The sequence below is a fragment of the Hippocampus bargibanti genome, linkage group LG08, assembly GCF_051943395.1.
Source record: "Hippocampus bargibanti isolate YZ-2025 linkage group LG08, ASM5194339v1, whole genome shotgun sequence".
In the NCBI taxonomy this organism is placed as follows: domain Eukaryota; kingdom Metazoa; phylum Chordata; class Actinopteri; order Syngnathiformes; family Syngnathidae; genus Hippocampus; species Hippocampus bargibanti.
In genome coordinates, this window is record NC_142741.1 from 16,826,517 (window position 1) to 16,842,845 (window position 16,329).

The 16,329-nt window shown below is 40.1% G+C and overlaps 1 protein-coding gene across 2 annotated transcripts in view; it reads left to right on the plus strand.

Moving 5' to 3' along the window:
- fgf14 (fibroblast growth factor 14) overlaps window positions 1-16,329 on the plus strand; it is a 113,368-nt gene that overhangs the window by 45,617 nt on the left and 51,422 nt on the right. The window lies entirely within an intron of this gene.

The window sequence follows — 16,329 nt, forward strand, 5'->3', positions numbered from 1 at the left end:
TCTCAATGCTCGTGTTAACTATGTGGACTTATCCACCACTGTCTATATGTATTGACAGTATATTTATTTTGGAGGGAATTTACCTGTTGAAATGTAAATTGCATCCCTCGTTCCATTTCCCTTCAAACCAACTGAGACTTTACTCGAACTATAATAGTCGAGAACCAATTCAAAATACTCGCTTGAGCAATTTATTTTCACATTCGTTCTTCTCTGGTATCAATACTAATATTTGTTTATTTGTCATGGCATGCCCTTCTAGTTAGCTAGTTTAGGCAAGTTTTATGGGAACTGTAGCATAATGAACCAAACGACACAATACTGTAAGGGGCAAATCAAAATGATGAGCGGTTAAGTCATAAGTGTTTATGACTGTTGCTAAAATTTCTTTTCTCATGAACTAAGAAATAGTGCCTTATATTTTTTGTTGTTTTGGTAACACTCTACAGAGTCTGATGTTATTTTTTTCTTCAAGCTGCATGGATCACCTCATTGTTATGCAATTGATGAACCCAAATTTTGCTTCAGACAAAAATGCAAATGATTTTTAATATGTATTTTTCCACAACCAGAGAAGGTAGGTAGCAAAAAGATATTTTAAAATGACAATTAGACTTTCTTATTTGACCTCACTTCGCAGTTGTGCATTGTAAAGATCTGAAGCGCCACCATGTAGTAATTTTTTTTTAGGCAGTATAAATTTATTACATGTTCGGTGTCTTAAAATACCTTGGAATGCATTATTTAATGCATTTGTGCTTTTGGGTCTATGCCTTTTGTCATGTTGCATCCATCAAAGTCATTCTTTTTAGACTTAATTCATTTTGTTGCAACGTTCCACCACGCAAATGCAGGCATATGAGCAAGTCGAATGTTTCTTTTGTGCATTGGTTATTTCGCACTACAGTCTTGTTAGTGTTTGACATCTTTACAAGGAAATGGTGCGTGGTAGCTACAGGCAATCATTATATGTCTTTCTCTTGTAAATGAGTAGCTGGAGTGTGAAAGAAGATGAGCATTTCGAACAAGTTCAGCATGTAAGGTGTTGACTTCAAAATGTTATTTGAATCTGATTTTTTGGTTGTTTCCTACCTACTTTCATCTTATGATGCGGAAATATGTTCAGTGAACCAAAAACATGCATTGTGTTTAAGTGTCTGAAGTAGTATTTCTCTAACGATGTTGGTGACTGGGGCAACATCCCATAATGAAACATAAAAAAAAACAAAGAGCATGTTGACAGCTAACTGTGTACACTTCTGAGATCTGAGAAAGTACGCCTATTTGCAATATGTTAACAACCTGATTATTACGTTATTTGACAGATGTTAAAAGAAAAAAAAGCCCACAATGTGTATTTTATTTCACAAGTTCAGATGACAGCTACATAGATCGGTTGTCTCTAAAATGGACGGCTGTTGTCCATTTGTGCCTAATTTCTGTTAAAATTAGCCGAGCCACTGAAAACTGCAAACCAAACAATTAGGCTGTTTTTTATTTATTTTTTTTGTTTGTGTAGGCACAGGACAAACATAAACAATTTTGTCACATTTATTTGGATTCTTGCATACATAGAATCGAAAACAAGCAAACAAAACAATTACATACAGTAGTACTTTATATGTTACCCAAGGTCAGGAGAAGTAATTGTTCTGTGCAATATTTCTCACATTTGTGAAAATGTTCTCAATAAATTCTTACCGTTTCTCATGCTGTTATGTTTTTTTTTTTTACTTTTGGCATTGCCTCTGTCACAATGTCAACTTTTGCTATTGCCGTTATTGTTGTCACCGGTATTGCTACCTCTGTTATTGTTTCAATTGCTATTTTCACTGTCCCCATCACTATCTCTGCTGTGGCCACTGGATTTATTCCCACCGTTATTGGAGGTATGACTGCATCTATTTCTATAGTGGTGATATCTCTCTGTTGTTGCCAGACACACCGCCAAGACCTGGGACTGAAGGGTGGGGGTGAATTGTAGTGGTTCTGAGAAAAAAACATCATGACTTTATTTTCTTGATATGTTCTCTTGTTTTTTTTTAAACCAAAGTGCAATACCCAGAAGTAGTGGAGGTTGAGGCAATATAAGGTATGGATTTGTCTGAGGTAAGAGATTTGGATCACACCAATCGCCAATCACCATAATGATCATGTGGTTTGCTCCGTGTGCACTGCTCACTGTGACAATGTTGTGCGGCGAGACAGCAAGCAGATGAGAAAAATGATAAAAGTTCACTCAGGCAGATCCAGGAAGGATAGTTTGATTTTTCTTTATTTGAAGTCGTGGTGGATATCGGTTTTCGGCAGACCACAGTTAACACTGCTCTCCAGGCTGTCATTTCGCCCTCTTCTTCCTCCTCGAAGTGACTTCCTCAGTCTGGTTTTAAAGGTGGTTCACTTGAGCTTCTAGCCAATCAGGTCCCAACGGCAATTGGCCATTCCCAAGTGGTTGCAATCACCTTCTCAGAGACAATTACTGGTTGCCCGTCTCTACTGTTTTGGATCGGGAGAAATGCGCACTGTTCTCCCATCCAAAATCCAGAAAACACAAAATTATTTAACATTTCTTTTGGCATCATGACAGACCGAAATGCTCAAATTTCACATCAGAATCACCTCTCTGTTTTCCCTTGTTCTTAAGCTACGTTCGCACCATTGGGCATGATGCTCAGTTCGGATTTTTTTTGTGAAAGCCAATGTTTTTATGCAATTAATGTACTTCATATACCTTAAGTCAAAGTCAAAGTCAGCTTTATTGTCAAATATGCTAATATGCATTATTAACATTACCATGTACTCATGTACTTTGTTTTTCTACTTTCATTCCTTTCATCACTTTGCTGCTGTGAAATGTAAATTTCTCCACTGTGAGACTAATAAAGGCATATCCAATCCAATCCAATCCAATTACCAAAAACAAACGTTTCTTCTCATCTGGATGCAACACATCTGTGATTGAGATGAAAGTGCACAAAGCAGTAGTGTGAGTGACGTGCACCCAAAGACAGACGTCACCTGTCACAGTGGTTACGGAATGGTTCTGTGCGTAGGTGCTCATTTTATCATCTCATATTTGGAGAGCATAGAGGCTGGAGAAGACACATAATTTGGGGATGTTACGCGACACTCCTCAATCTTGTCATTTGGATATGTTTATTGAAGATGACGTGATGTCATTGCCATTCATTATAAATGTAGCGCTTGCGTGGGTGAATCACAACAACCACCATAAATGTGAACTTCATGCATCATGTTTTAAGAAGTATTAAATCAATTCATGATAGCACACCAGTACATGTATTTCAAAACAACTTTGCAGATTCACAGATAATGTCAAGTCCCCTAAGCACTACTCCTCTGGAAGTATTGAGCACCTATGGGTCGGATGTGTGCGGAAGAGCGTTGGTGCTGCATACACATCACTCATATAAATACTGTAGATCAGTAAGGTCATTTGATTCACCATCACCAGATGAGTTCTGGGGGACTGTTCCACACAGTCTCAGCCAAGGTGTGATTTTAGTAATTGATGGGGTTCATTCTAAAAGGCCATTGAACATTTTTAAATGGATTGGAGAATGTTCTGATTGTCGAGGCTTGCTAGAGCAGCCCTGATTATCTCTGGGTGATTTACACCACCGCCATGTTGTCGTCTTTTAGTGGTTTTCAGACATAAAGCGCGGCCTGGGTGGTAGGGGGGATTTCAACTCTGCATGATGAATTACCTGGTGTTTATGTGTGAACTCACGCCAATGTGTTGCCATCACAGGCTCACAAAGTCTGCGGCTGGATGAATGCATGGCTTGAGGAGCCCGCGATAAGAAGAAAGGAGCGTCAGCGCAGAGCACCGATGCGTATGTTAAACTGTCGCGGCTTGGAATTGAAGCGGATTTATGTGGGACAGGAAATGTGAGACAATCTCTTTTCGTCAATGGATGCTAGAACTGCGTGTTTGCTTTCAACATTTAGCTTGTAGTCGACGTGCACATTCCATGTCCCTGATCCACTGGAGAAGAGATGCTTTGATCCTCTCCTCTTTCATCTGGAACTGCTTTGTGTAACAAAGAGGGTACAGAAAGTGCTTAAGATTGAATGTCTCTCTGTGTTTTTGTGTTGTCATGTTATTTGTTATTTAGTTTTTTTTTTGTTCTTTTGACTTCAAGACGGCGCTGCGAGAGTGGCTGCCTTTCCAGCAGCTCCTGTATTTCGTTTTTCTACTTTCATTCCTTTCATAACTTTGCTGCTATGAAATGTAAATTTGTCCACTGCGAGACTAATAAAGGCAAATCCAATCCAATCCAATCCAATCCAATCCAATCCAATGTGTGCATGACAGTGGCACAAACATCCTCAAGGGGCTTTCCTTTTGCTAAACGGAAAAGAGCTGATGACAGGGATGACTTGTATACTGGCGCTGAATAGAGTGGAAGGGTTGAGATAAACGATGAGAGTTAGTGACAGACACCGGAAAGGGCTATTGATTATTTCCCAAATCATACAACAAATACTGTACATGAGAGTGTACATAAACAAATACCATACTTATATATATATATATATATATATATATATATATATATACAGTAAAGTCTCGTTATATCGATATTCAAGGGAGTCCGAAAAAATATCGATATAACCGGGACTATCGATATATCCGACCCTGTTTGCATGTAATTTTCTCCGTGCGTGCATAGAAATAGTATCGATATAACCGGGACTATCGATATATCCGATATCGATATAACGAGACTTTACTGTATATATATATATATATATATATATATATATATATATATATATATATATATATATATATATATATATATATATATATATATATATATATATATAGAGGCTGTGTCCTGGAGGGGAAATACATCCCCCTAAGATGGCTCCACCCAGAGAGAGTCTTGGCCCCAGCTGGTGGAAGACAGCAATTCAAACCACACACCTGCGGCTGATCAGGGCTTGATTGGAAAGCAGGGCTCTTAAGGCACAGAGCCTCTGAGTGTGGAGCTTGGGGAAAGACAAGCTCGATTGCTGTGCTCTGTGGAGAAGTTGATTGCTGCGTGGAACTCATTGCCAGTTGGGACCACACGACTGGACACTGGATTTGAACCTAGCTAAGGTGGCTAGGCTACATGACGAGGACGTCAAGAGGGGTGAGGCCTAGAGACTCTTGTAAAGAACCTCATTCCTCATTCCTCATTCCTTCATTCCTTTCATCACTTTGCTGCTGTGAAATGTAAATTTTTCCACTGTGAGACTAATAAAGGCGAATCCAATCCAATCCAATCCAATCCAACCCCGTCTTCAGTTTTTACCTCAGAAGAGACTTTATTTGGATTTAAGGAGCAGAAGAGACTTTAGTTGGATTTAAGTATCAGAAGAGACTTTATTTTGATAAGTATTGGAAGAGACACTATTTAAACCTTTGTTGCTTGTGAATTCCCCCTGGAACCCTTGATTAAAACCTTTTGTTTGTATCCAAACCTGTCGTCCATTGCACTTCTTGTCCCGTCCCGATGAGAGCTAGCCTCTCATGATATCACATAATATATATATATATATATATATATATATATATATATATATATATATATATATATATATATATATATATATATATATATATATATATATATATATATATATATATATATATATATAAAAAATCCTCGTCTCACCCACCATGGGTGGTGTCTGTCCCCATTTCAGCTCGGGTCCTCTACCAGAGGCCAGGAAGCTTGAGGGTTCTGCGCAGTATCCGTGCTGTTCCCAGCACTGCGCATTTCTGGACCGAGATATCCGATGTTGTTCCCGGGATCTGTTGCAACCACTCGTCGAGTTTGGGGGTCACTGCCCCGAGTGCTCCGACCACCACAGGCACGACTGTCACCTTTACCTTCCAGGCTCTCTCCAGCTCCTCTCTGAGCCCTTGGTATTTCTCGATTTTCTCATGTTCCTTCTTTCTGATGTTCCCATCACTCGGGACCGCCACATCCACGACAACGGCTTTCCTTTCCCCTTTATCTATGACCACGATATCTGGTTGGTTGGCCATTACCATCTTGTCAGTCTGTATCTGGAAGTCCCACAGGATTTTTGCTCGGTCATTCTCCACCACCTTGGGAGGTGTTTCCCATTTTGACCTTGGGGTTTCCAGTCCATACTGCGCACAGATGTTTCGGTAGACTATGCCAGCCACCTGGTTATGGCGCTCCATGTAGGCTTTCCCTGCCAGCATCTTACACCCTGCAGTTATGTGTTGGATTGTCTCAGGTGCCTCTTTGCACAACCTACACATTGGGTCTTGTCTGGTGTGGTATATCCCTGCCTCTATGGCTCTGGTGTTCAGGGCCTGCTCTTGGGCAGCCAGGATGAGTGCCTCTGTGCTGTCCTTTAGGCCAGCCCTCTCTAGCCACTGATAGGACTTCTTGAGATCAGCCACTTCTGCTATGGTTCGGTGGTACATCCCGTGTAGGGGCTTTTCCTCCCATGATTGTCCCTCTTCCAGCACCTCATCCTCTGTTCCCCATTGACTGAGACATTCTCTGAGTACATCATCCGTTGGAGCCTTCTCTTTGATGTATTCATGGAGCTTGGATGTTTCATCCTGGACAGTGGCTCTCACACTCACTAGTCCCCGGCCTCCTTCCTTACGGCTTGTGTACAGTCTCAGGGTGCTGGACTTGGGATGGAACCCTCCGTGCATGGTGAGGAGTTTTCGGGTCTTAAGATCCGTGGTCTGAATCTTTTCCTTTGGCCACCTTATTATTCCTGCAGGGTATCTGATCACTGGCAGGGCATAGCTGTTTATTGCCCGGGTCTTGTTCTTGCCATTGAGCTGGCTTCTGAGGACTTGCCTCACCCGCTGGAGGTATTTGGTCGTAGCCGCTTTCCTTGTTGCTAATTCGAGGTTGCCATTGGCCTGTGGTATACCGAGGTACTTGTAGCTGTTTTCAATGTCTGCTATTGTTCCTTCAGGGAGTGAGACCCCTTCAGTGTGAACTACCTTGCCCCTCTTAGTCACCATCCGACTACATTTCTCCAGCCCGAATGACATTCCGATATCACTGCTGTAGATCCTGGTTATGTGGATCAGGGAGTCTATGTCCCTTTCGCTCTTAGCATACAGCTTGATGTCATCCATGTAGAGGAGGTGACTGATCGTAGCTCCATTTCTGAGGCGGTATCCATAGCCTGTCTTGGCGATTATCTGGCTGAGGGGGTTCAGTCCTATGCAGAACAGCAGTGGGGAGAGTGCATCACCTTGGTATATGCCACATTTGATGGACACTTGTGTTAGTGGCTTGCCATTGGCTTCAAGTGTGGTTTTCCACATCCTCATCGAGTTTGCAACGAAGGCTCTCAGGGTCCTGTTGACCTTATACAACTCCAAGCATTCATTGATCCATGTGTGTGGCATCGAGTCATATGCTTTCTTGTAATCAATCCAGGCTGTGCACAGGTTGGTATGTCGGGACCTGCAGTCTTGAGCGACTGTTCTGTCAACCAGCAGAAGATGTTTGGCACCTCTAGTATCTCTACTAATGCCTTTCTGTGCTTTGCTCATGTATTGATCCATGTGTCCACTTATCTTAGCCGCAATGATGCCTGACATGAGCTTCCATGTTGTGGAGAGACAGGTTATTGGCCGATAGTTGGAAGGAACTGCACCCTTTGAGGAATCCTTCATGATCAGGATTGTTCGCCCTTCGGTTAGCCATCCTGGGTGAGTCCCATCCATCAGCAGCTGGTTCATTTGTGCTGCTAGGCGCTCGTGGAGAGCTGTGAGTTTCTTTAGCCAGTAGGTGTGGACCATATCCGGGCCTGGTGCCGTCCAGTTTTTCATACCTGAGACTCTTCCTTGTATATCTGCCGCTGTGATGGTAACTGGGTTCTGTTCAGGGATGTTGCTGTGCTCCTCTTTCAGAGTCACCAGCCATTGTGCACTGCTGTTATGTGCGACCTCCTTCTCCCATATGCCTTTCCAGTATCTTTCAGTTTCCAGCCTTGGAGGGTCTGCTCTGCTGTTAGAACCCTGCCACTGAGCGTACACTTTCGCAGGTTGTGTTGCGAACAGCCTGTTTATTCTTCTGGCCTCATTCTCTTTCGTGTACCTCTTTAGGCGACTGGCCAAGGCCTGGAGCCTTTGTTTGGCAGTTTCGAGTGCTTCAGGTATGGTTATCTGCATGTACCTCTTGGGTATTGGCCTTTTATTCACACCTCTCTGGGTCTCCGTCAATTGACTCACATCTTTCCGAGCCGCCTTGATCTTGGCCTCCAACCGTCTTTTCCATGGTGGGTAATGAATCTCGTGGCTCTCATGGTTGCTCTTGTAGCCAAGCATGTCTAGGATCACTGATGCTGAGGTGTATATCAGCTCATTGGTTTCCGTGATCGTTCCGGTCGGGATCGTTCTCAGTGCTGCATTCACAGTTTCCATGAGACTTTCAGGTGGTACTTCACATAGCCGTTGTAATCGGTGCCTTCGTTGCCCAGTTTTCATTCTTGCCATGATCTTATATATATATATATATATATATATATATATATATATATATATATATATATATATATATATATATATATATATATATATATATATATATATATATATATATATATATATATATATTCAACTCAAAATGCTAATATGAGAATTGCATAATGACAATTGGATTTCATTGGATTGGATTTACCTTTTTTAGTCTCGCAGTGGAGAAATGTACATTTCACAGCTCCAAAGTTATGAAAGGTAAGAGACAAGTAGAAAAACTAAATACAGGAGGGGCTGTAAAGTCAGCCACTCTCGCGGCGCCATCTTGAGTTCAAAAGAACAAAAAAACGAAATAACAAATAACATGACAACACAAAGATACAGAGAGTAATTCATTCTTAAGGGCTTTCTGTACCCCTTGTTACATGAAGAAGTTCTAAATGAAAGAGGAGAGGATCAAGGCGTCCTTTTCATCAGTTGATTAGGGACGTCATGGTGGAATGTGGCGGCCCGGTAGTCGAGTGGTTAGCACACCGGCTTCACAGTGCAGAGGTTGCCGGTTCGCGTCCCGGTCCGGCCTCCCTGTGTGGAGTTTGCATGTTCTCCCCGGATCCGCGTGGGTTTTCTCCGGGTCCTCCGGTTTCCTCCCACACTCCAAAAACATGCATGGCAGGCAGATTGACCACTCCAAATTGTCCCTAGGTGTGAGTATGAGAGTAACTGTTGTACGTCTTTGTGTGCCCTGCGATTGGCTGGCAACCAATTCAGGGTGTCCCCCGCCTTGTGCCCGAAGACAGCTGAGATAGGCTCCAGCAATTCAATTCCAAGCCGTGACAATAATGAGAAAAAACAATCAGAGAGTTACAAAAAATGTTTTTTTCAGATACATCCTATTGTTCTTACATAGTGTGTGATGTTCATTTCACCGAAAGTTTACTTCAACATCAAGTAACTCATCAAAGGCAACATTGAAAGAAAAATGCCCCACCTTCAGACTTCTCACCTCGGATGGACCAAAACATAATGAATATTCAACACAATCCGCTTTTTATTATAACACACCTAAGATCAATGAATGCCCTCTGTGTGGTAACATTCTAATCGCGGAGGCGGACGTGAGCATGATGAAAAATAAACAAGGACAGCTTCGGACTGAAAGAACTTTGCTCTCCTTCAAATACACATTCGTAAATGTTTCCCATTTGTACAATGACATTCGGGCTAAATCGGATTTAACCTTCTGTCAGTCATGTGTTTTGAATACAGTATTTGCATAAGTAGGTGAATTGACATTAAGTTTGCATTACATCAAAAAGCTGACTGAGCTACAATTGTACCATAGTGCTAGATTCAAATGTGACATTGAAGTCAACCAGTTTCACCTGGATATATGCCCATTAAAAATATCCACAGTTAAAAGGCCTCCATGGTAAATATGTTCGGCCCGGTAGTCGAGTAGTACTCGGTGGGGGACACCCTGAATTGGTTGCATACCAAGACAAACAACCATTCACTCTCACATTCACACCTAGGGACAATTTAGAGTGTTCAATCAGCCTGCCATCCATGTTTTTGGAATGTGGGAGGAAACCGGAGGACCCGGCAAAACTCACGCAGGCCCGTGCAGAACATGCAAACTCCATACCTGGACTGGGTCTTGAAGGCTGGAGGCTGGACTGGGTCTTGAACTGGGTCTTGAACTCACGACCCCTGAATTATATATACATATATATATATATATATATATATATATATATATATATATATATATATATATAATAGCTCATACAGGTGAACCTAATGACTGGAAAGTGCACTTCCAAAACAATGGCTTCTTACTTAAGTAACATTGCTCCTCTGTAGTGTTCATAATCAGCTAATGCAGTCTTGTGGGTTGACCAGTGGCGATGAATTCCACTGATGTTCGTATTGAGAGACTGTCCTACTCCGACCCGTCCATTTAGTACCTTCTCTACCTAAAGAGAGCATGCTTGCGATGACATAGTTTCTTTGGGAATGGAGCAGCGCTTTGAAAGCGCTGTGGGAGGGAATAGTGGGTGGGGATGCAGTGGGAGGGTTTTTGGAAGATTGCATTGATGATGCATATACCAAAACTGAAAGAAGAAGAAATTAAATAATTTACTATCCCAAATGTTTATGGAATCTCAATGTTGTGTTGTAATGGTGTGCGACATTTTCGTGCGTGGTTAGTAAGTTATCACGAAAGAAGATCAAATCAGCGCACAAATCTTGAAAGTGACTGCTGTGGGAGTAGATATGATTCAACGTAGTTTGGCCATATAGTGATGTGCAATTGTGTGATTTGGCTCATTTGATGGTTATTGTTCATTTAGATTTGGTATATTTGATATTTTTGTCGAAGAGTATAAAATGACAGCCAATCTCATTGGAAGCTATATGCATGAAAAACCACTTGTTGTCCTTTAAAAAATATTTGTCATTGTGAGAAATCACTTCTTATTCACTAGATCAGGGCTGTCAAAGTCATTTTTTTGCCGCGGGCCACATTGTCGTTATGGTTCCCTCTCGAGGGCCGTTATGAATTTGGGGAACCCATTAGAATGTTTAAATCCCTTCAAATATTACATATAGAGCACACAGCAAATTAATGAATAACTCGTTTTCAAATCTGAAGTCAAGAATAATGACTTTTATTGTGGTTGACATCCAAAAATATGACATTTTGGCTCAGATTTTAGCAATCATCATGGAATTTAACAAGTTTGATTTGCTTTCGCGGGCCGAAAAAAAAATGATGTGGCTGGCCGGATTTGGCCCGCGGGCCTTGACTTTGACACCTGTGCACTAGATAGTCATTTCTGTAGTGCTTTTCAAGTGTTAAGTGAGTATCGGTATCGTATGAGATGAGATCACTTTTTTTGTCTCGCAGTGGATAAATTCCCAAGTTGTTTTGTGCTGTCATGCTTTGTCTTGATTGTGTTCCAACTTCAGCTGGAGTGAAAGGCGTTTTCCTCCAGTAGGTGAAACTGTACCTCCTTTCCTCATGAAGCTTGGCTGTGTACTTACTGTCGGTCCGATTCTGCTGTGCCTTGTCAGATTCTTGACCTTGCTTGCTGTTGTGCTTCGTGTGGGATTTTCTAGACCGCTCTATTGATACCTTTAAAGTCACTCTGGTGTTATTCAGATTCTTACATGTCAGTATTTTTTGTTGATCTCGTGTTGCTCTTAGTTTTAAATGTTATTGAGTGTTTGAGTATTCTCTGCAAGTGCTTTTGATTTCATACAATGTTTGTCTTGGCACTTTGTGACTTAATGCGTTGTTGGTTTGATTTTCTTTAACATTTTTTTGTAATTGCACTTTGTTTGCATCTTTAGAATTATGAAACATTACTCTGTTTGGTCAAAACTTAACAAGCGCATGTATTCAACACTGCGTTTTGAAAAGTAGTAAACAAACTTGTAAAAATCCAAGCTAAAAAAAAATAAACCAAATAAAAAAACACTCAAAACATTATCTGCTCATGGTACATACTATTTGCTCACAATGATGGTGATTTCTAAATACGAAACATATATTAGTTAAATCAATGTGATACAAGATAATTAATTGTGACATTTTCCAAATTAGATGTTGAAGACCAGGCAAATGCTGATTGAGAAAGAAGCCTTTATTACGTGCTTGTATAAGGACCTTTTTGTGCACTTATCATGTATGAAACCTTCCCCCCTCTCCCCCATACACAAACACACACACACACACACACACACGCACACACACACACACACACACACACACACACACACACACACATTCCACCGTTGCTGATAAGTTTAGAGAATCAATCAATATGCCATTCTTAATACTTGCAGTTACAGTTTTTTTTTTATGAAACGGTTCTGTACATTTACAGTATACAGTTGACATTTTTATTTTACTGTACTGAGAATATCTTGTTTTCTATCCTTTCACCCCCCCCCCACCCACCCTATCCCCTTTCAATTTACTGCTGTGGACTGCAAATTTCCCCATTGTGGGACACATAAAGGTTTTCTGATTCTGATTCTGACTAGTGTTCCATTTGAATACTAAATGTCACCCCAGTTCCCACTTCAACGTCTTTAAAAACAAAGAAATAAAAAGTGAAACTGAAATAACAGCAAGGGTGACGTTTCTGAATGGGTACATTCAAAGTCCTCACCCCTGTTCTGAATTTGGTTTAAATATCATTTTAATTTTTATGGTATGAACTTTTTTCTCTCATTAACCACGCACTTACACACAAACACACACACAGTGAGTAAAAAGTGTGTGTATCCAAGTGAAATGAAAATAATAAAAAAAAAAAAAAAAATCACTTTGGGTGAATTTGTGAGGACCTCTCTGAAACTTTAACAGATGCATATATATATATATATATATATATATATATATATATATATATATATATATATATATATATATATATATATATACCCTCTAGAAGCCTTTAGAATGAAAAAAAAATTGTGAGGATCGATCAAAAGGTCCTCACTTGTCAAAAATGTCCTCACTACCTGTGGTATAAAATGTTAGTGGTGCTCACAAGACTATCATACAAACACACACACGCACACACACACACGCACACACACACACACACACACACACACACACACACACACACACACACACACACACACACACACACACACACACACAGTAAAATCCCCTGTTCCCACCCTCTCCTGTTGTTTCACAGTGAAACTATTTTTGGCATTTGGTGTTGAAAGGTTAACCTATGTATTGGATGTGTAAACTGAAACAATGGCTCAATACAGTAAACATGCATTATTTGCGAAATATACTTCACTTCCATGATTTTTTGCAGCTTAAGTATTTATTGAATGTGTACATTTATTTATTTATTCATTTTTGGTCTTTCAAAACAATGTTTTTCTCAGCGTGTGAGTTCTGCACTGTGAAGTAGACGTGCTAACCTCTGACAAACGCACAATTTGCACAATTTGCCAAGGAGCCGAGGATGGCATACGTGAAAAAAACGTGCAATATCAAAAAGATTGCTTTACAAAAATTACATGCAATTCATGCTGAAGTTCATAACTCTTCATAACCACTGTCATTTCATCTTCAACACGGTACAATCTGTGTGCATTAATCAAATTGTGGGGATTAACAGCGTATCATAGTGATTGATTAACTCTAAAAATAGTAGTTGTCAAACCCAACAGTCTTATCAACTGATGACCTTTAAATGCAGGCTTTCTCATTGGCCGTCACATAAAATTACTGAGGCAAAGAATGTATGTGTGTGGCCTCACAGTAGATCATCATTGACTTGACATGGATGCAGCTTCAATGGACCTTCGAGATTTAGGATGTGAGCCGAGCCATATATTCTCTGAAAAAAAAACATGATGTCACTATGTCTGCCACATTGTCATCTCCTAGTTCTGCTCTTCTAAATTGTGCAAAGTAAAGTGATTGCACTCAAGCGTTTTATGGACTTCAGGAAGTCAATAATATGGCACACACTTCCACCCCATGTCTTAAATATTTTAGTTCTGGTGTGTCACTTTGATGCCAGAAGTAATTATGGATTTGTTAGTCCGCAATGCCCTGACAGTGGGAATGCAAATTGTGTGTTGATTACCATAGAACAGGAAATGAAATGTAGGGAAGAGGATAACTTTTCAGCACAATATGATAAATATAGTATAAATATCATCCACATACAAATGTGTTTTTCGTAACACGGGATATATAAAAAAAATACATCCAGATGCTCACCTATGTGCTAACTGGCCATGTTCCTGATGCCACTCAGCTGGCCACATCCTAATGGTATAACGCAAAGTTAAGATTCAGAAGAACTTTGTAAGTGTATATGTGAACGCAAGAGGGTGGCAGTAATTTATGGAGCAATCAGTTTTGCTGCCCTAGACCAAAAGAAACACTGAATATATTTAAATAAATATATATAAAAAATATATATATAAATATATATATATATAAAAAAAAAAAATATATATATATATATATATATATATATATATATATATATATATATATATATATATATATATATATATATATATATATATATATATATATATATATAGTAAAGTCTCATTATATCGATACTCAAGGGAGTCCGAAAAATATCGATATAACCGGGACTATCGATATATCCGATCCTGCGCCGAACTGCATTAAACAAAAGCCGCCAAAAGAGGGCAGCCAAGCGCCATATAAGAAACGGAGCTGGCCATTAGCTCCCTTTTTTGTTCCCCCAATGTTGCCTCAAAATGGCACATATAATTCTTTAATGATTGTAAACATGTATGCTTTAATCTTCAGAACTACAGTGTATTTGAAACATATTCATAACTGGATGTGTAACAAGAAAGCATATTATCCGAATCTGAAATCATTGTTTGGATTCACAAGCAATGCAAGACGTCTTGGCGTGAAGTCATTTTTATTTGCATTTGAATAAAAAGTGACATCGGCTGTCCTTTAATACACAGTATGGAATGTTAATAAAAATCATCGCGCTTCAGCAGTCAAAACAAGAAACATTGTTGCAAAAAACGATTGCATTCATATACAGTACAGTGGGCGTGTACATAACACAACAGGGAAACTGCAACGCTTACATCTTACTGTATTATGTATACAATTTAAAAAAGTCATCAATCTTCTTCTGCTTCCCATTTTTACCTTTTAACACAAACACTTCAATCTCGTCTGCTACACACGAGCTAGCGTCTGAAAATGAAAATGGCTCTGCTACATGGGTGCTGGGCACGTAACCAAGTCACCTGACCAAGTCGACCAATGGCGCGACTGATGGCGTGACACGTAACCAAGACACGTGACCAAGTTGACCAATGGCGCGACCGATGGCGTGTCACGTGACAAAGTCACACGGCCAAGTCGACCAATAGCGCGACAGATGGCGGTTCATGTGACCAAGTCGACCAATGGCGCGACCGATGGCGGCCCACGTAACAAGACACGTGACCAAGTTGACCAATGGCGCGACGGATATATCGATGTAAACAACAAAAATGGCCGGCGGGGGATGAAAAGGAGCACCGTAATAACCGGATTATCGTAACAACAGGGTATCGTACTGAACGGTACTAATTATACATAAAAAGACTAGAAATGTGCAAGGGAAACGAAAATAATATCGTAATAAGCGGTACTATCGATATAACCGATATCGATATAACGAGACTTTACTGTATATATATATATATATATATATATATAAAACATAAAATCAAGCGTCCTTGATCACACGGCCCAGAGCAGCCGGTGTGATAATAGTGCCCACTGACTGCTATTGGAAATGTGTCCTCCTATGTCGGCCTCTGTTACGCGATGTGGAGATGAATGGAGATTGGACGTTCTAAGATAATTATGCTCAATATTTGATTGCGCTCAAATATAACTGTTTATTTCTGTGCTAGTGCCAACTGTAGTTATACTGACAGAATTTATTTTCTCAAACTGTGACTTTCGTGAATCTAAAAAAGACATGAAATATCGCAAAGAACACTTTTGGTTCACAATATGAAAAAAAGTCAAGAAATTACATTTCCATTCTTTTTTGACAATTGATATTTGCTTGTCCTCCTCTTGTAATTCTACCAAGTCACATATTTCAATTGCAAAAGTAGGTATATTGTACCATAATTATGATACAGTAAAGTCTCGTTATATCGATATCGGATATATCGATAGTCCCGGTTATATCGATACTATTTCTATGCACGCACAGAGAAAATTACATGCAAACAGGGTCGGATATATCGATAGTCCCGGTTATATC